Raw genomic sequence first — 6,150 nt, 5'->3', positions numbered from 1 at the left:
CCAGGCTTCTTGTCCTTCACCAACTCCCCAAGCTTGTTCAAACTCATATCCATTGAGTCAGTGATGCCATCTAACCACCTCATCCTCTGTTGTCCCCTTCTCCTCCTGCCTTCAATCTTGCCCAACATCAGGGTCTTTTCTAATGATTGGCTCTTTGCATCAGGTGTCAAATGTATTGGAGCTTCAGCTTCAGCATCAGTCCTTCCAATGAATATTCATGACTGATTTCCTTTAGGATTGACTGGTTGGATCTCCTTGCAGTCCAAGGGACTCTCAAGAGTCTTCTCCCAACACCACAGTTCAAAAGCATCAATTCTTTGGCACTCAGCCTTTTTTTATGGTTCAACTCTCATATCCATACATGATTACTAGAAAAAACATAGCTTTTTTTTTTTTTTTTTTTTTTTTTTTTTATGTAAACTCAAATCCTTTAATTTTTATTAAACCAAATCCAAGAACTTTTCAATGTCTTACTAGAGGACTGCCTCACAACTGAACCATCGTTTCCGGAGGGGAGGAAACCACAGCTTCAGGGACATGACTGAAGTTTGGCCATGTCCCGTCATAAATGCTCCAACATCACCAGGGACAGAGGCTCAGCGAGACGCCTTCTGCCCCACCTCCCTACGAAAGGTACTTCTTCAGCTCCTCCAGCACCACGTGAGGCTCCGGAAACTTGAGTTTGCGTGGGGGCCCCTTCTTAAGACCCGTCCAGAGCTCCGCGCTGCTGCCGTCGGCGCGCAGCAACGTCACCTCGAAGCTGCCCCTCCGCGGCCTGGCGGGGTTCACCTTCACCGTCAGCTCGGGGGCCTGCAGGCGCAGCGCCTGGCTCAGGGCCGCGGCGTTGCGCCCGTAGACTCGTCAGCTCGTGCAGTGCTCGATGACGACGCTCGGCCCTTCCACTCCCCCTTCCTGGCCGCCGGCCGGCTTCTCCCGCTTCTAGGCCGCAGCGGCCAGCGCCGCCTCGGCCTTCCGCTTCCTCCCGCGCGACGCCATGGCGCCTGGGGCCCGGTTGGGGACAGGGCACCGCCGCGGGCACAGGCCAGACCGGCTCCGAGCGCCGAACCGCAGCCCAGGCTAGAAAAAACATAGCTTTGACTATACAGACATTTGTTAGGAAATAATGTCTCTGCTTTTTAATATGCTGTCCAGATTTGTCATAGCTTTTCTTGCAAGGAGCAAGCATCTTTTAATTTTGTGGCTGCAGTCACCATCTGCAGTGATTTTGGAGCCCAAGAAAATAAAGTCTGCCACTGTTTCCATTGTTTCCACATCTATTTGCCATGATGATATGCAACTGGATGCCATGATCATTATTTGAATGCTGAGTTTTAAGCCAGCTTTTTCACTCTCTTCTTTCACCTTCATAAGAGCTTCTTTAATTCCTCTTCACTTTCTGTCATAAGGGTGGTGTCACCTGCATATCTGAGGTTATTGATATTTCTCCATGCAATCTTGATTCCAACTTGTGTTTCATCCAGCCTGGCATTTTGTATAATGTACATTGCATATAATTTAAATAAGCAGGCTGACAATATACAACCTTGAGGTACTCCTTTCCCAGTCTGGAACAAGTCCTTTGTTCCATGCCCAGTTCTAACTGCTACTTTTTGATACACAGTACTATATATAAAATGGCTAACTAACAAGGACTTACTGAGTAGCACAGACTTAATTTTCTTGGGTTCTAAAATCACTGCAGATGGTGACTGCAGTCATGAAAATAAATACTCTTGGTCCTTGGAAGAAAAGCTATGACAAATCTGGAAAGTTTATTAAAAAGCAGAGACATCACTTTGCTGACAAAGGTCCATAGTCAAAGCTATAGCTTTTCAAGTTGTGAGAGTTGGATCATAAAGAAACTTCAGTGCCAAAGAACTGATACTTTTGGACTGAGGTGTTGGATAAAGTTCTTGAGAGTCCCCTGGACTATAAGGAGATCAAGCCAGTCACTCCTAAAATAAATCAGTCCTGAATACTCATTGGAAGGACTGATGCTAAAGCTGAAACTCCAATACTTTGGCCACCTGATGTGAAGAACTAACTGGAAAAGACCCTAATGCTGGGAAATATTGAAAGCAGGAGGAGAAGGTGACAACAGAGCATGAGATGGTTGTATGGCATCACAGAGTTGATCGACATGGGTTTGAACAAACTCCGGGAGTTGGTGATGGACATGGAAGCCTGTCATGTTGCAGTCCATGGAGTTGCACAGAATTGGACAGGACTAAGTGACTGAACCTAACTGAATAACACAGGGAACTCTACTCAATACTCTATAATGACCTACATTGGATATTAATGAAAAAGAGTTGATATATGTATATGTATGACTGATTCACTTTGCTGTACAGCAGAATCCAACACGACATTGTAAGTCAGCTCTTAGGAGAACCACTGACTGAAGCTGCCCACGCTGCCCAGGCACCACAGTAACAATTTGCATGAGTTATCTTACAACAGGAGAATAAGAGGTCCTAGTAAGGAACCTGGAACTGACAAGCCACCACCAATGAGAATAATTTGGGAAAGGGCAAAATGAGACAGAAGATGCCAGTCCATAGATCCTACCGACCTCCCAGAATTTTTCTGACTGGAATCCATCTTTGCTGAACAATGAACAAGCCACCAGTAAGGACTTTGATTAAGGATGATTGGTCAGAGACAACCTGGAAAGTAATAGATAACTTGGTAGATAGATAGAAAATAATATTAGATAGAGAAAGTGAGAAAATGCCAGGAGCTTAACATTCCCAAGTTCACATCAAAAAGTAGGATTACAAGCATCAATTCTATCTAACTGTTCTTTGACCAGAAACTGATGGAGTGCCTCTCCTCCACTGACTGCATATCTTCAGGCAAAATCTAGTGGATGTTTTGAGAAGCAGTCCTAAGACCAATTGATCTACTGGCATCCACTACAGAGGCAGAATTGCACAAGCCATTCACCACAGAGAAGCTCACCACTGCTAGCTTATGCACTCAGAATGGTCCCCAGGATGAAGGAGATCTTGAATGATGAATCCCTGAGCACTGCTGAGCCTAGCATAAATTCATCAATACTATTTATACTACCACAAGACATTCTGAAATGTGCATCCCAGGCTTTTCTCCAACAAATTTAAGCTAATGGGGCTCAGAAACAGTCAGCGCAGGTGACTAGACACTCAACCAGGGTAGAAGAAATGGTTATAGCTCCTCAAGTGTCTGTGGAAGCTGAACAACTGTCATGAAGTATTTTCATGTTGGAACAGAAGCCAGAGTTCATCAGGGAAGTAGACTGGCCCATTGCAATCAGGTATTTCACCTCCTTGAGCCCTGCATGAGAGGATAAGCAAATGTAGCTTGTTTTCAGACTGAGATGCTCTCAGATTGCCTCAGTCTCTGTCTTCCATTTACATCTCCATCAAGCTGGACAAGTCTGCCAATTTCATGGACATTACTATGCTGTTAGGTTCCTTTGCTCATTGACCATGGTCACATGAGTGAACATCTGGGCTGGAGACTCACCAACCTGGATCCCAATCTATGCTTTTTGTCAATGTAATATACTTTGATTTTCCCTTGGTCAGAGTTCCCATGAAACTTAAAGATTAGAATTGAGTCCTGGGTTATAAATCACAGAAGGTGTTCCTCCAGTTATGGTGAAGTATATGTCTCATAGAGTTCCTGTACAAATGTTGATATTAAACTTGTTACTCAGTTCAGTTCAGTTGCTCAGTCACGTCTGACTCTATATGACCTCATGGACTGCAGCATGGCAGGCTTCCTTGTCCATCACCAACTCCCAGAGCCGACTCAAACTCATGTCCATTGAGTCAGTGATGCCATCCAACGATCTCATCCTCTGTTTCCCCTTCTCCTCCTGCCTTCACTCTTTCTCAGCATCAGGGTGTTTTCCACAGTCAGTTCTTCGCATCAGGTGGCCAAAGTATTGGAACTTCAGCTTTAGCATCAGTCCTCCCAATGAATATTCAGGACTGATTTCCTTTAGGATTGACTGGTTTGATCTCCTTGCTGTCCAACGGTTAGTCTTCTCCAACACCACAGTTCAAAACCATCAACTATTTGGCACTCAGCTTTCTTTATGGTCCAACTCTCATATCCATACATGACTACTAGATAAACTATAGCTTTGATTAGATGGACATTTGTTGGCAACTTGTTCCTATTGGTATTCAATATGGTGAAAAATGGCAGGGTGAAAATGTAAGATTTAATCTTATTTAATCCTTTGTCTTTTCATTAGAAAAGACACTGTTGCTGGAAAAGTTTGAATGCAAAAGGAGAAGAGGATAGCAGAAGATGAGACAGTTAGATTGCATCACCAACTCAATGGACATGAATTTGAGCAAACTCTGGGTGGTAGCTGAAACTCCAATACTTTGGCCACCTAATATGGAGAACTGGCTCATTGAAAAATACCCTGTTGCTGGGAAAGATTGAAAGCAGGAGGAGAAGGGGATGACAGGATGAGATGGTTGGATGACATCACTGACTTGATGGACGTGAGTTTGAGCAAGCTCTGGGAGTTTGTGATGGACAGGGAAGCCTGGTGTCCATGTGGTTGCAGAGTTGGACACAACTGAGAGACTAAACTGAACTGAACTGGGAAATAGTGAAGGACCGGTATGACTATGGGGTCACATAGAGTCAGACATGACTTTTTGACTGAACAATAACAAATTTTAGTTTGAAGTTTTTACTTCTCTTATTACTTAATTGAAACTTGTTATGATCATCTTAGTCCAGATTATGTAAATTAATTATTACTCAAAGTCCAAGAGTCAAATACTTCAGGAAGAGAGTAATTTTTTTTTAATGTGTTGTTTGTTTTTTTTTTTCTCTTTTCTGTATCCTTGTATCCAAGCTGTGTATTGGCCACAATAATGTAACCTCAATTCATCAGCTTGTATTTACTATTAGCATAAAGGCCTAAATCAACAATTAATGTCTAATATGAAAATATTATTTAATTTGTCCAAAATATATTCTATCATGGTGACTTTCTATAACACAGCAAAAACTTGTTATTTCCCATGAATGTAAAAATGTTATACTATGACCCCCTCCTGTTCAGCATAGTGAATCAGTACATTTATCCACAGCCCTAATGAGTGCTTACAATTAGGCTATACAAAACAAGAGATTTTATCAATAAGGGGCACCCAGGTGGAGAGTAGGAGGGTAAGGGAACCCAGGAAGACTGCTCTGCCACATGCCTCACAGTCTTGGATTTTATAGTGATGGGATTATTTTTCCAGGTTGTCTGGATGCTGGGCAGGCTGCTTGCACTTATCCAAGTTTCAGAAAATAAAATATGCCATTGGAACTCCTCTTTACTAGTATATTTGAATAATGATTGCATCACTGAGATGAACCACTCAGTTATTTATAGTTTGTGTGTCTAGTTCACCCCTCAGGAATTTTCAGTGTAACACTGTATATCTATCTTATGAATTATATAGATAAAAATATTGGCAAGAAGTGGCGAATGTCCTTGGCATCTTCCACAGTAATGTAAGCACAAGACCTTTGCCAAAGGAGAGTTAGGAGAAGGCTGCCAACAAAAAGATAACTCTGACATTTCCTCAAAATGCTGAAATCCTGCCTAGAATAAAGCAATTAATCATCCAGCTCTGCATTAAGCATCTATTTAATTGCATTCACCATTGCACTGAACACAGTAAGCAAACTGGAAAAAAGAATGAAGTAAGCCCTCCATTGAGATGCTTAAAATTGAATTCAGGAAACATAATGCATATTCAATAACTGCTGCTGCTGCTGCTAAGTCGCTTCAGTCATGTCTGACTCCATGCGATCCATAGACGGCAGCCCACCAGGCTTCCCATCCCTGGGATTCTCCAGGCAAGAACACTGGAGTGGGTTGCCGTTTCCTTCTCCAATGCATCCAAGTGAAAAGTGAAAGTGAAGTCGCTCAGTCGTGTCTGACTCTAGCAACCCCATGGACTGCAGCCTACTAGGCTCCTCTGTCCATGGGATTTTCCAGGCAAAAGTACTGGAGTGGGGTGCCATTAGCCTGACTTATACCATTCTGAATATTTCAGCATTAGGTGCAAGAAAACAGACATCAGTGTGCTCCAAAGTAATTTTCTGAAACATTAACTTTATAGTAGTGTAGAGTATGGA

The 6,150-nt window shown here is 42.9% G+C and overlaps 1 pseudogene; it reads right to left on the bottom strand.

Moving 5' to 3' along the window:
- Positions 1–429: 429 nt before the first annotated feature.
- On the bottom strand, positions 430–1,011 carry LOC129657202 (selenoprotein H-like; annotated as a pseudogene).
- Between the last annotated feature and the right edge of the window lie 5,139 nt (positions 1,012–6,150).

Source organism: Bubalus kerabau, chromosome 7 (assembly GCF_029407905.1).
Source record: "Bubalus kerabau isolate K-KA32 ecotype Philippines breed swamp buffalo chromosome 7, PCC_UOA_SB_1v2, whole genome shotgun sequence".
Classification (NCBI taxonomy): Eukaryota; Metazoa; Chordata; class Mammalia; order Artiodactyla; family Bovidae; genus Bubalus; species Bubalus kerabau.
This window is presented reverse-complemented; position numbering and strand designations above follow the sequence as displayed.